The sequence below is a fragment of the Chenopodium album genome, chromosome 4 (assembly GCF_948465745.1).
Source record: "Chenopodium album chromosome 4, dcCheAlbu1.1, whole genome shotgun sequence".
Taxonomy (NCBI): Eukaryota; Viridiplantae; Streptophyta; class Magnoliopsida; order Caryophyllales; family Amaranthaceae; genus Chenopodium; species Chenopodium album.
Window position 1 is genome coordinate 50183597 of NC_137837.1, and position 14630 is coordinate 50198226.

A 14630-nucleotide genomic window follows, 5' to 3' on the forward strand; every position below is an offset into this window, starting at 1 on the left:
CCCATTCATAATCCATGAGATTACTAACTCCATATGGTTCGGAACCACGAAAGGAGGATCGGGGATGATGGTACGAAGTGAGTCATGGAGTCACATTCGCCCGTATTGGCCTCTACTCGATTCTTATATTGAAAAGCATTCCTGTGATCTCAAAGGCATACAAACAATAATTCAATTCGCTCCAAACTATTATTTAAATAAATTGGTTTAATATTAATGCACACATAATTCTAAAATATTGGTGATCACTTCAATTAATAATAAGATTAAAAGGATCCTAAACCGGTTGTCCAAATTATCTTATTAGGCGTGATTTTCAATTACATATTCCCTTTAAACATGCAATATGGTGATCATAAAAAAAATAATAGAACAACATTAATATTGAAACCAATTTAATCACAATTCCAACAACATAAAAATCGTTAGAAAAATAATAAAAATAAAAGGAGCATGATCCTTACTTTGATTATGTTTGTTTGCAACTACAAAATAATAAACGAGTTAGTAACTTCAAGGAAATAATAAAACAATAATTAAATTAAATTAAATAAAGTAAAGTTGATTTTGGGGCCAAACCCTCAAACAATTCTACCTTTCACGCCTTGGCTTAAGGATAGAACCACGAGTAAAGTATGGACTCCTTTGAGTACTTGAAGAAGGAATTTTGAAGTGAAAAGGGTAGGCTAGTGTTTAGGCTAAAGCATAGAAGAGAGAAGAATAAATCAGAGAATTACTCGGTGCCCCGTACATCAGAAATGAGGGGGTATTTATAGGGAAAATGTGCTGAGGGAGCACACGAAACCCTAAAATGATAAAAACCCTAAAAAAGTATCCCGTGACACGGCAAACTGTACCGTGACACGGGAAGTCCCACCGTCAGACGGCACACTTTTCCGTGACACGGTATACTTTTGGTGTGACGCGAGAAATTTTCAGAAAACGGGAAAGAAAACGCGTTAAGGGTTTACGCGGAAAAGACACGGAATTTCCCGTGTCACGGGAAATCCCACCGTCAGACGGGAAGGATTCCCGTGACACGGTGGCAGTCTGCCGTGGCGCGGGAATTTCCAGTCCATTTTCCGTCTAAATACATTTTTAACCCTAATTTTATTCGGCATTTTAAGTGCCGATTGATAATTTTGGGCCTTTTCTGACTTATTATTATTTGGGCTAAAATAAGAAAATAATTAAATAAAAATAAATAAAAGGTTTGGGCCAAAAATAAATAATAAAACAATAAAATAAAAAAGGTTTGGGCTAAAATTAAATAATAAGTTTGGGCTGAAATTAAAACTATGCTTTTACCAAACATCAAGACTAATCCATGGACTGTTCAAAAATATGAATTTAATCAAATACGATTTTTTAAGCACTCTCGGGATTAAATACTGAACCCGACCAATAGTGGCGGTGAAAGGTTGGTCATCATCGGGTTTGGTTTTGGGGAGACATTTGTAGGTGTCTACAGGAATATAATTATTTTTATAATTAAATACATTTTTGAATGAGAATAAGATAGTTTTATTCAGGTATTATATTACTTTTGTCAGGAATTAAAACTTAAATATCAGGATTAAGATTTCTTACATCATGATTAAATAGTTTGAATTCAGGAATTAAAAAAATTTGAATCTGTTATTAATATTTAGTCAGTTATTGTATTATTTTTCAGAGGAATTATATTTTTTTGGTTAGGAATTAAGCTATATTAAAAATTACTTAGATTGTGTTAAGTTATAGGATACAAATAACATATTCCAATATAAAATACAAATATTATGAAGCTAAAACTGCTTATCTCTGGTATGGCGTTGCTCATTGCAAGATCTTGATCAGTGAAGATTGATTTTGGTTCAATTCCACACATTGACTTTTTGAAGATTGAAAGCATCCAAACAAATGTATCAGTCTTTTCATCAGTTATGAATGCACATCCAAATATTATTATTCTCCAGTGACTGTTTATACCAACAAATGAAGCACATATCAACCCATATTGTTTGTTTAGTATGTTGTATCGAAGATTAAAACATCACCATAAGCTTTAAAATCTTCAAGCATTTGAGAGTCACGCCAAAAATAGCTCACAACATTATTTTCTTCTCCAAATTTCAGTCTATAAAAGAATGAAGGATCTTGATCCACTCTTTCTTGAAGGGTGTCTAATACATTCTGCATGTATCCACCTTTAACCATACTCATTTTCACCCTTGATACATAGTTAAGGTGATCTCTCTTAGTATGACCTACACATTCTTCTCCTCCAGCTTCATTGCTTATATAATTATAAGCATCCATTGGTTTAATACCACTCTCAATCATGCTCTCAATTAGCTCACCCATTGGAGCTGATATTTGCCTTTCTGATCTTAGATGATGTCGTTGAACTATTATTACCAGTTCATGATTATGTTCCAACTCATGTGTAATAACAGCAAATCTACCTTCTGCATTTTTCTTAAAATGAATATGAGCTTTGCATCCAGTTCTTGTTTCATTTACCTCCCTTTCTTTTCTCTTTCTTTCATCAGTTTTACCCAATATGGGTATTTCTACTGAATGTTGTTCACCTGCTATCTTCATTTTACCCTTTGTATGTCCTTCTTTAGAGCATCTAAAATAAAACTCATATAGTTTATCATTGGTATCTCTTCTTTTTGTTGATTTTCTGAGACTGAAACCAACAGATGTTGAATGAGCTTTGTATAAAAAAACAAATCCATCATTGTAGTCCAACACAGTATAACCTACTAGACATCTACTTATGTTTTCATCCTTTTCATATTTGTAATAATCTGCAACAAAAGTAAATATAAATCATATCATACTATATTTTTGTCAGGAATTACAATATTATACACAGTAATTAAATATTTTTGTAAATTTATAATACTCAGGAACATTAGTAGAAAAAGATAAATGCGCACCGACAAATACGCACCGGTTATTGAAAACTGGTGCCAAAAATGCAAGTCTAGACCACAAAAATAAAACAGCAGAAAATGACACCGGTTAACCGGTGCCTTTTTCCCAAATATTTTCTAAATTTGAACACGCTCTCTCTCCTCACTCTTTCCTCTCTATCTCTCGATCTCTCTCCTCTGTTCCTCTCTCCTCTCTCCTCTCTGTCTCCTCTCTCTTCACGCTCCACAGCAGCCACCACCAGCGCAACCATCCTCTCTCTCCTCTTTCTCCATCCTAGCTTCCCACCGCAGTCATCACCAGCGCAACCCTCCTCTCCCTCCATCCTAGCTTCCCACCACTAGCCACCACCACCGCAGTCGTCACTAATGGCGCAAGCCCCTAATAAACTAGGAGAACGATGCCTAGATCTGTAATGGCGACGCTGCTCCTCACAAGGTTTATCCCTCCTTTGTTTTGTTAATTTTGTATAATTTGGGTTAGGGTTTCGATTTTGTTGAGTTTTTGGGTTTTGATTTTGGATTTTGTGATTTGGTTGTTTTTTTTTAGTTTGAATTTGTATATGATGTTTGGTTTTGAGTTTGATTTTGTCCCTCTTGTTTTGATAATTATCGTAATTTGTATGTATGTTTGATTTCGATTTTGACTTTGATTTTGTCCCCCTTTTTTATTTTTCTTGTAATTTTGTTATTCAATTGTTTTTACTTAGTTTAGATTATGGGTTTAATTGGGTTTTAGTAGCCTTAGCACTTAGCAGACTTTATATTAAGTTTTAGGGTTTTGTTAATTTATTTTATAAGTAGAACTGTAGAAATCTCCCATCTATTAGTTATGTTCAATTTAATTGCCTTAAATTAAAAATGTCATACGATGTGAAACCCGAAGAGCTTTACATCTTATTAGTCTGTTCTTGAGATCAATGCATGCATGTATTGGAAGGTTTGGTCATAAAGGTAAAGGGGTTTCACTTAAAGGGCATAATGCATCAATGGTTGTATTAGGGACTTTTTTTGTTGTGGTTCGGGTGGTACGGGTTTAATACGGGTTCGTTTTTTACCAATACGAAGGCGTATGGCGAAAGCGGAGCGGTGTATGGGCAGTGGAGTGCCGTAGCGAGGACTGTTGTTTCTTGAGGCGCAAAAGCGGGTGCAACGACTGCCCTCACTACTTTGTTTGGAAAAAGGTAATTTTCTGAATTTTTGAGGTGTTTTTATTTTTGGACTTTTGTTTTCGTGCATATATTAAATTAACATGAAGAAACACAATTATCAAGGAAATTTGGTGCCAAATTATTCCGTGTATTTCTTCAATTGTGATTAAATCATACTGCAAATACAACAATATAATAATTAAGCAATCAAACTTTATAAGGTAGCAAACTAGCAATGTACGGAGTAGCATATAATATAATGCGTATTACATCCTAATTTGAGGCATGAAATAAATGCATTTTGGCTGGAAAACTTCAATTATATGGCTGGACAACTTATGTTTAAACCTTACAACTATATATATAAGTTTGTCTAAAAAGAAAGTGTAAATTAGAATATGATGCAGAAAAGGCAAAACTTTACTCTTGTAGTTTGCATATTTTCAATTGAGATCAATGTCTACTGAGAAATGAACTAGGGAAAGACTGTGGTAACTTTAAGTCAGTGACCTTGGACTTATCTTTATTTGGTTATTTGCATTTCTTTTATTCTTCATTTTGTTTCTTTTGTCTCTGTCAGGCAAACTTGTCAACTTCTAAACATAATCATTTGATGCCACCCCCAAATTTATTTTCACAAGTAGAAAATAACAATTAGGCACCGAGTAATGCCCACCGGTTTTTAAAAACCGGTGGGAAAACCGCAAGCTTAGACCACAAAAATATAACCGGCTTAATAGGGCACCGGTTAACCTTTGATTAGTTGATATTGCTATGTTTGGTTTATTAATGTATGTTCTTAATGCTATGTTTGTTTTCTTAATGTATGTGCTTAATACTATGTTTGGTTTCTTAATTTGTTGTTCCTCTTTTCATTTGTTATAACTATGTCGATTAGACTTCAAAATTGTACTTGTATAATGAATTCTGGTATCTGGTCAATTGAGGTTGTTATTCACCCTTTTCCTTTTGTTGTTCAGAGAATATAATTAAATTATTCAGAGTGAAAGCAAAACAAAAGGAAAATGCTGAAAATCTTAATGGAAAGACCCATGTCAAAAAACAGTCAGCTGTAGAACTACGTCTCCATAAAGGTATTCGTTCTTAAAAAGCTGTTGTTATTGGGACTCATATTGTTATATAAATGTTTCTATAGTTGATGTGTCCATTTTATATGGTATTTTATCCCCGTCCCGTGGTCATTATTAGTAGTGTTTTTGGCTCTTTCGGGCCACTTTTATTACTAATTTATGTGTTCTAGTGTTTTCGTAGTTTTAGTTGTATTTTACAGGAAATCACGCTCTTGGAGCATTTTCCCGGGCCTTATTGGATCGACTAAGGAAGCTAGAAGGACACGACCACTTTTGGAGCCCAAGACCGGTGAGAGCCGGTGATTAAGGGCTCGGTAATCGGGATACCGAGGTATATGGACCGAGCGATCAAGACCCTAAGTGGATATCCGGATTGGGCCGAAGAAATAAGCCCAATCGAAGCTCCGAGCCTCGAGGTGAAGCAAGGGCCCGATCGGGCAGCTTAGCTCGATCGGGCAAGATGCGTGCTGGTGCGTGGCCAAAGGCGCGCCCGATCGGGTGAGATGCTAGCTCGATCGGGCGCGGCTGTGAGAGGAGCTGTGCGAGAAAAAAGGCGCGCCCGATCGGGCGGCCTCTAGCCCAATCGGGCGCGTGTTTCTGGAAAGGCTCTTTTGACGAGCAATTAGTTTCTAATTAGGAGTTGTTTTAGTTTTGTTTTAAGTACGTTTTTAGGACGGATCTAATGATCTTCTCTTCCTCTTCTCTTAACCTCTTTCTCTTAGACTTTCTCTCTCTATTTAATTTTCTCTCTCTTAATCTCTCTCTAAACTTTTGTTCTTAATTCTTTCATTAATTCCAGATTTATTTTTGGTAACGATTTCTCTTCCTTTAATCTTATTTATTTTATTCCTTTCATCATGATTTATTTTATTACTTTGATTAGTTTAGTTTTTAATATGTGTGAGTAGTTTAATTTCTAGGGTTTATGGGGATCTAATAAATAATATGAAGGGGTAAATTATTGTTGTTGATTATCAATTGCTAGATTAATTTCCTATTGATTGATTTAATGCTCTGTGACTAGATTAGGCCTATCTTTTATGCATGAGTTTGACAATATTGATTCAAGAATCGAGAGATGAGAATTAATGTTTAGGTCTAGTTTCAATAGGCAAGTTAATTTATAAATGGTTAAGTCAAGATTCGAGAGATGAGATTTAATACCGGTAAATTAATTGTGTGATTGTAATACGTAGCGAGAGCCCTTTACAATCTGGATAATTGATGCATTGATGATTGACTATTATTGGTTATTGGTATTGCATGATAATTTCCTATTGAATTGTTTTAATGTTTTACAATTGCGGCTTGTAAAAGTATAGCAATATTAAATTGATGAATTGAGCAGATGTTAATTTGATATTAAAGGCTATTTTCAATAAGAACTTAGATCTAGTAAATTGCGAGAGCCTGTTAGATCTATGTTGATTAATAAATTGCGAGAGCCTGTTAATCATGTTTTTTATGCAATGTCATTGATTGATTACTATGTTTTACCCTGGAATATTATTTATTGGTGAACCTATGCCCTAGATCCTTTCATATATTGTTTTCTTCCTATTCTCAACCTTAGTAGTTAGTTTCTTGCTTAATCATAAATATTGGTTACTTAAATAATTTAGATTATAATATTTAATTAGGAGTAAAAAGACTTGTTTCCCTGTGGAGATCGACCCTACTTCCCTATCTACCTTAGTTAGTGATTTAGGTAATTATTTTTTATTAGGGGATACGACTTTACCCTGTCAAAATTTGGCGCCGTTGCCGGGGAAGCGGTTTTATTTTTATTTCTGATTGTTTTTGTAGTCTAGATTATTTCTCTTTTGTCTCAGAGAGCGTTAGTTCTCTGAGACAAATCTCATATTTGCTTCTAGTTTTTGTTTATGCCCAGGTGTTCCAGATCAGGTTACATCCCTTTCGATCTTGAGATCGAACGTTCCTTCCATAGACAGAAAAACTTCTACAAGCAAATCCTCGCGGATTCTGGTGATACTAACAATAATCACCGCGATCCTCCAACTGATTCTAGCAATTCAGAGACATCATCAGACACAGAATTAGAGATGGCAGCTCCAAAGAAGCTTAGTGATTATTCACAACCAAAGCTTACGGATTTTCCACATCTCACCCCTACTCTGGCTCTTGATGGGGTTCAATTTGAAATTAAACCTCAATTTATAACGATGATAGAGAGGAAGCAATTTAGTGGAGCCAAGGGTGAAGACCCGAATCTTCACATTGCCGACTATTGTCAAAATTGCAACACCATCAGGCAAGCCGGGGTCACTCAAGACCAAATCAGGGAGATTCTCTTTCCCTTCTCTTTAACTGGAAAAGCTAAATTGTGGTTTAATGGCTTAAATAGAACTACACTTGGTATAACTGACTGGGAAACTCTTGTTTTGAATTTCTACAACAAGTATTATCCTGCAGAGAGAACAGCAGTACTACGGAGTGCGATTCAGAACTTTGCCCAAGAAGCCGATGAGTCTTTATATGAGGCTTGGGAGAGGTTCAAGGACTTAAAAAGAGAATGCCCTCACCATAATTTAGCGCAATGGCAGTTGATCCAAGCCTTTTATAACGGCATTGGAAATTCTTCTAGAATAATTTTAGACTCTGCAGCTAGTGGGAGATTTATGAATCTCAATGTTGATGATGCAGGTCAGGTTATTGAAGACATGGCGATACATAATTCCCAATATGGGAATCCTAGAGGATTTTCTAATAAGGGGAAACATAGTGTCGACTCTGTATCCTTTTTGCAAGCTAAACTGACCTCTATTTGCCAAAAATTAGATAATCTGAGCACTGCCAATGTAGCCAATGTTTCTGCGATTAATAATAATTCTAATGAGGCTTTCTGTGAAAATTGTGGTATTGTAGGTCATTGGGAGCAGGATTACAGGAGTTCCGTGGAGCAAGTTAATGCCTTCCAAGATTATAGGCAGAATAACCCATACTCCAACACTTACAATCCTGGGTATCGGAATCATCCATACCTTTCCTACCAGAGCACTAATGTTCAAAATCCACCACCACAAGCACCACAGGTGCCACAGCAACAGCAGCAGAAATACTATCACCCCAATGCTAGCCAGAAGAATCAACCACAACAACCCCCCTCATCTTCCGACCCTTCTCTGGCGGAAATTAGAGCAATGTTGGTCAATATGCAAAAGCACATGGAGAGCAGAGATGCGACAATTGATCAAATTCTAGCGCATAATAAAATTGTAGATAATCAAATTGCGCAACTCTCCGCTACTCTACAAGCTCGCCAACAGGGAGCCCTGCCGGCACAGCCGACTAGGCCTACGGATCAAGAATTTGCAATTACTCTACGGAGTGGTTCAAACTACGAAGGGCCCTCTATGCCCAGAGTTGATGAACCTGTTTTATTAAATACTGCTAATCTTGATTCCATTAAACCAAACAATGTAGTTGATAGCCCTGCAGGGCTAAAGGATAATACTAACATATCTAATTCTACATTGCAGGGTACAACTCCAGAGAAGGTGGCTACTCCAGACAAGAATAAGAATGCTCCAAAGCCAATCATCAAACTTCCTTTCCCCAATCGTCAATTGAAGACAAACTTGGATAAGCAGTTTGGTAAGTTCCTGGAGGTGGTTAAGGATTTGAAGGTAATAGTTCCCTTTACTGAATTGATCACACAAATCCCCTCGTATGCAAAATTTATGAAAGAAATATTGACGAGAAAAAGGTCTATTAGTGAGGTAGAGACAGTAGCTTTCACTGCAGAGTGTAGTGCCGTACTTCAAAATAAGTCTCCACCTAAATTAAAAGATCCAGGTAGTTTTTCTATCCCTTGTCATATTGGCAATCTCTTGATTGATAATGCATTATGTGATTTGGGTGCTAGTGTTAGCGTCATGCCATTATCTGTGTGTTCCAAGTTGAATATGGGTAAGTTAAAAGCTACCAACATAACTCTACAAATGGCCGATCGTTCTTTCAAATACCCCTTAGGTGTTTTAGAGGATGTCCCCGTTAGAGTAGGTAAATTTTACATACCTGTAGATTTTGTTGTTCTTGATATGGCTGAGGATATGCAAACCCCAATTATTTTGGGTAGACCATTCCTTAACACTGCAGGGGCAGTCATAGATGTAAGAAGTGGTAAGCTAACACTATTAGTAGGGGACGATAAGGTTGTTTTTAATCTGAATAATGCTCCTAAAAGCTCCATGACTGAGGAGAAATGTTTCAGTGTCAATGTGGTTGTAAATTATTCTAAAAAGCCCCAAGCTCTTGAAAAAGATTCCTTGGAGGCAGTATCTTGTGTTGCATCCTTTTCAGATGAGATAGACAAATGGCAGAAGGAAGTCGATGCAATATAAAGAGCACTCTACAATGTTGGTCTTGGTTTCGAGGATGAACAAGTGGAACCGATCGAGCAAGTTGTGCGAATCGAGCCTACGGTAAGTGTTTCGCCAGATCGAGTTGCAAGTGTTGAACGCAATGACAATTTGAAGCAACATTCGATCAAAGGAGGGTTTTTAGTGCGTAGCATTGAAGATCCCCTAGTCCAAGTCGAGGAGGACCCACCAGATAAGGCGACTTGGCGTCCCACAGGTTATTTCAGGAAGCCGCATCGCAGCCTAAACATCGCTAGACCGGGTGAGAAACCACCCGATCAAGTGTTAGGCCAAGGGTCCTAGGAATTGTACTTGGTAAGAAGGTCGTGCGGGACTTAGATAAACCAACGCTTTGCGGGAGGCAACCCGTATTTCATGCTTTCTAGATTAGTTTTCCTTTTCCTTTTTTTTTTTTTTTTTTTAGAGAGGCGAGGAGAGTGATATTTCACCAGTTTTAAGTGTTGTTGTACAGGTATGAATTTGACAGGTGTAAAGACTTAGAAAATTTTGAAGAAGAAAAGAAATCGGAGAAACTCCAGGGCTTGGTACGGGCCCGATCGGGCGAGGCTCGCCCGATCGGGCGCGCAAGTGAAGCAAAAATCGGAAACAAATTCGCCCGATCGGGCTAATCTGCCCGATCGGGCGCGCAAGCAGAGCTGATTTCGTGGCTAATTTCGCCCGATCGGGCGCGAGAGGAGAGCTGGAAACGAGTTCACTTTTCGCCCGATCGGGCGAGGTCGCCCGATCGGGCACAAATCGAGTGAGAAGGAAATATTTCTCGGGCGAAGCTCGCCCGATCGGGCGAGAAAGAGGCGAAATTTTTCTTCGCGTTCGCGCCCGATCGGGCGGAGCTCGCCCGATCGGGCGCGCAACTTGTATTCTGGAAATCCCCACATTCGCCCGATCGGGCGAGGCTCGCCTGATCGAGTGCGCCATCAGGCCGTCCCCCCTTTATTTTCTTTTCCCTTCTTTCCTTCCTCACTTTCTCCTTATTTCATCTTCTTCTTCTCACTTTCTCTCTCTAAAACCTCCATTTTCAAACCTTCAACTCACACTTCAATCCAAGATCTTCTCCAATTCTTCCATCCAATTTAAAAAATTCTTACATTTTCCAACTCCTCTCATCTTCCTCTACAATCTACACTAAATTTTCAACACTTTCTCTCAATTTCTTCTCAAACCCTAAGAGAGAGAAAGCTTCAATTCCTACTACTTTCACATAAAATGGCTTTCAAGAGGTCTAGATCTGTAAGGGGTGAAGGATCGAGGCAACAAGCACCCAGCATTGACCCGGATTTGCAAATTCCGGGGTGGGAGAGGGTGGTCATCACCACCCAAGAGCAAAGGCAAAGGATGCTCAACCTCATCTCACGGCAGGTAATTCCTACCCGTTTTATTCATCATCCTACGCTTTCTAGACTAGGAATTGATAAACATGTTGAAAAATTGTTCAAAGGAATTGGCATGAGTGGTTTGTTCACATTACACTATGATACTTATGATTATTTGACTTTAGAATTCATTTCTAGTTTTAATGTCATAAAATCAAATGCTTTAATCTCTCATGTTCAATTTCGATTGTTTAATAATGATATTAGATTGTCTTTGAAAGATTTTGGAAAATTGTTTGATTTGAAAGCCGATAGACCAATTGAACCACCCCAAGACAACATTACTTTTGTTTACCATGCTCGAACGGGGAATCCTAACTTGAACCTCCAACATGCCAAGGGCACTTGGATTCAACATCCCGTGCCAAAACTTTGGCAACGGTTTGTTGGCCTTACCATCTTTGGGAGGCATGAACCGGCAAATGTGAGGAGGGATGAACTAGAACTATTAGGATCATACATGATTCCTAAGAGTGACAAGCTTAACATAGTTCATAGGATGGCCCAACACTTTCAGAGGGTGGCCAATGCGGCCGAATCGGGTAGGTCTAGGGTCCCAATTTACTTTGGCGGGTTAGTAACCCACATTGCGGTCAAATACCTTAGTTGGACCCCTAGCGATGATGGTAAGTGATGAGTCTATTTTATATATATATTTATTCCCCGTCCCACGGTCATATTTGTGCTTATTTGGGCTCTACGGAGCTATTTTTATTACTAATATACGTTTTCTAGCGTTTTTGTAGAGTTGGTATTATTTTGTAGGAATTTGAAGAATTATGACAATTCCCGAGCTTATTGAGCCACTATGAAAATATTAGAGATGATCGTACCTTATGACGAGTTTTTGAAGCCCAAGGTCGAGCTAATTAAATTTGGTTCGGTGATTAAGGGCTCGGTTTGTTTGGAGTATTAATTTTGTTGCAAGTCCAAGATAAATTAAGAAAAGAAAAATTCAGCCCAAGTGAAAAAGGCCTGTCGAAGTTATGCCCAGATTATGAAGTCGAGGAAAAAGGCGCGCCCGATCGGGCGGCCCTTTGCCCGATCGGGCGCGTGTTTCCGGAAGTCGGTTTAAGCGTTCGTTTTATTTGCTTTAGCTTAGGTTTCGTAGATTAGTATAAATACTCTTTTGTGGAGCTAGTTTTAGTTGTCTTGGATCATTGTGTGAGACAATTTTCCTTAGATCATCTCTTTTCTCTCTTACTCTCTCTCTACTTTTCTCTCTCTCTACAACTCTTGGTTTATTCCATACTCTATCTCCTTTACTCTGGTAACTATTCCTCTCTCTTACTTAAATCTCTTTCTATTATGCTTTATTTAATTGCTTTGTTTAGTTTAGTTTTATTATGTTTGAGTAATTTAATTCTAGGGTTTATGGGGATCCATAATTAATATGAAGGGATAATTTGTTATTGTTGATTATTGATATTGCATGATAATTTCTTATTGAATTGTTTTAATTCTTTGCAATTAGATTATGAATCGAGCAGATGTAATTTGATTGTGAATGTTTAGCAATATTGAATTGATGAATCGAGCAGATGTTAATTTAATATTAAAGGCTATTTTCAATAGGAACTTAGATCTAGTAAATTGCGAGAGCCTGTTAATCATGTTATTTATGCAATGTCAATGATTGATTACCCTATTTTACCCCGGAGTATTATTTATTGGTGAACCTATGCCCTAGATCCTTTTATATATTATTTTCTCCCTTTTCTTACTCTTTTTAGTTTAGTTTCATATTCAACTTTTAATATTGGTTACTTAAATAATTTAGATTATAATATTTAGTTAGGAGTAAAAAGACTTGTTTCCCTGTGGAGATCGACCCTACTTCCCTATCTACTTTAGTTAGTGAATTAGGTAATTATTTTTGATTAGGGGATACGACTTTACCCTGTCAAAATTTGGCGCCATTGCCGGGGAAACGGTTTTATTTTTATTTCTAATTATTATTAGAGTCTAGATTATTTTTAATTTATTTTTTTTATTATTATTATTTTTTTTAATTTTTAATTTTATTTTTTTTTATGATTTGAAAATATCCATGCTTATGTCACTACAAGAATTATATAATTTTTATGCAGCACCTAACTACTGTAGTTGTCAACGTCTTTGTCATGAAAATCCTAAATGCCCTTATAGTGAGTTTTTTGTGCGTGCTCCGGATGATTTTAGAGTCTTTCCATATACATATGATCATATTCGGAAACGATTAGTTGCTAATGAAAGTTATTGGAAGGATCTTGATGAAAAAGTCTACGGACACTATAATAATATGAATGTTATTGAGGATGAAGAACCGTCGGTTATAGAATTTGTGGTTGAAAAATCATTGGTTGACGAATCGGTGATTGAAAAATCATTAGTTGTAGAAACGGTGGTTGATAATTCCTTTGTTGATGATGAGGTTATTTGTGAGGGTAAAATTTTAAAGTCATTATTGGAAGATCAAGACAATGACTACCTCCATGTTCGTTCTATTAATTCTAAATTTTTAGCGGAGGAAGTAGAAGGTTGTGGTGTATTTTCATCTCCCTCTTTTGATTTTTCTTTCTACCTTGAGTTCTCTTTATGTGCTCCTAACTTTCTCTTTGTAGGGATAAATGTGCTTGCTATTAAGCCCTATATAGTGCTTAATGAAATGTTTGTAGGAGCGTTTGATAAGTTACTCAAGGCATTGAATTCTTCCGATTGAGAGAAGGAGTATGGTCGAGCGGGACCTTGATAAACTAGCGCTTTGCGGGAGGCAACCCGTATTTTGTTGTTTTTTTTATTTAGTTTTTTATTTATTTATTTGTTTGTGTGTTTTCTTTTTGTTTTGTTTTAGAGAGGTAGAGGAGAGTATATCTTATATTAGTGGGAGTGTGTTTTTGTACAGGTATAGGTTTAAGAGGTCAAAAGACTTAGAAGAAATTGAAGACGAAGAAAAACAAAGGAAACGACTGGGCTCGCGCCCGATCGGGCGAAGCTCGCCCGATCGGGCGCGCAAGGAGGGTTAAATTTCATGCCTCCACTCGCCCGATCGGGCGAATTTGCGCGATCGGGCACGAGAAGAGAGCTGGAATCGAGCCTTAATTAGCCCGATCGGGCGGAGTCGCCCGATCGGGCGCGCAAGTGCAGTCAGAAACTCGAGCAAATTTCGCCCGATCGGGCGAGGTTGCCCGATCGGGCGCAAATCGAGTTAAGGAAAAGATATATCGGGCAGAGCTCGCCCGATCGGGCGCGCGTACGTGTCAGCAAACTTAGTCAACTTTGACAGGCCATAACTTTTGCGTTTATTATCCGATTTTTGCGTGTGACCTGTCGTTGGAAATCTCTTCAAGTCTAGTTTCCAATTCAATTGGAATCACTGTATTATCATTTATACATCAAAAGTTATGATCAGATTAGTGCACCTGACTCAAATTTGAACTTTTTCCCACTAACACTTTGTTTCTTTCTTGCCCAATTTTGTTCCAAAGAGATGCATTTCAATCCTCGAGGCTTTGGTGACATTGATGTGGTGATGATGAAGAGTAGTCACCTTGACTACTAGCTTCCCTTTAAGACAATGAGGACATTGTCTGATTTAGCTTGGGGGGAGGTTCTCGTGTTCGTAAGGTACATCTTTCACTCTCTCTCTTCTCTTTTTATTTTTATTTTTCTTAGTGTAGATTTTATTAATTTCTTAGGTTAGTTTTGTTCC

General features: G+C 37.5%; 1 non-coding gene across 1 annotated transcript; it reads right to left on the reverse strand.

The window, feature by feature from the left end:
* Positions 1-7610: 7610 nt before the first annotated feature.
* LOC145629564 (small nucleolar RNA R71) lies at positions 7611-7717 on the reverse strand. The gene has a single exon (XR_014111729.1). It is a non-coding gene; the product is annotated as a small nucleolar RNA R71 (small nucleolar RNA).
* Positions 7718-14630: the final 6913 nt, after the last annotated feature.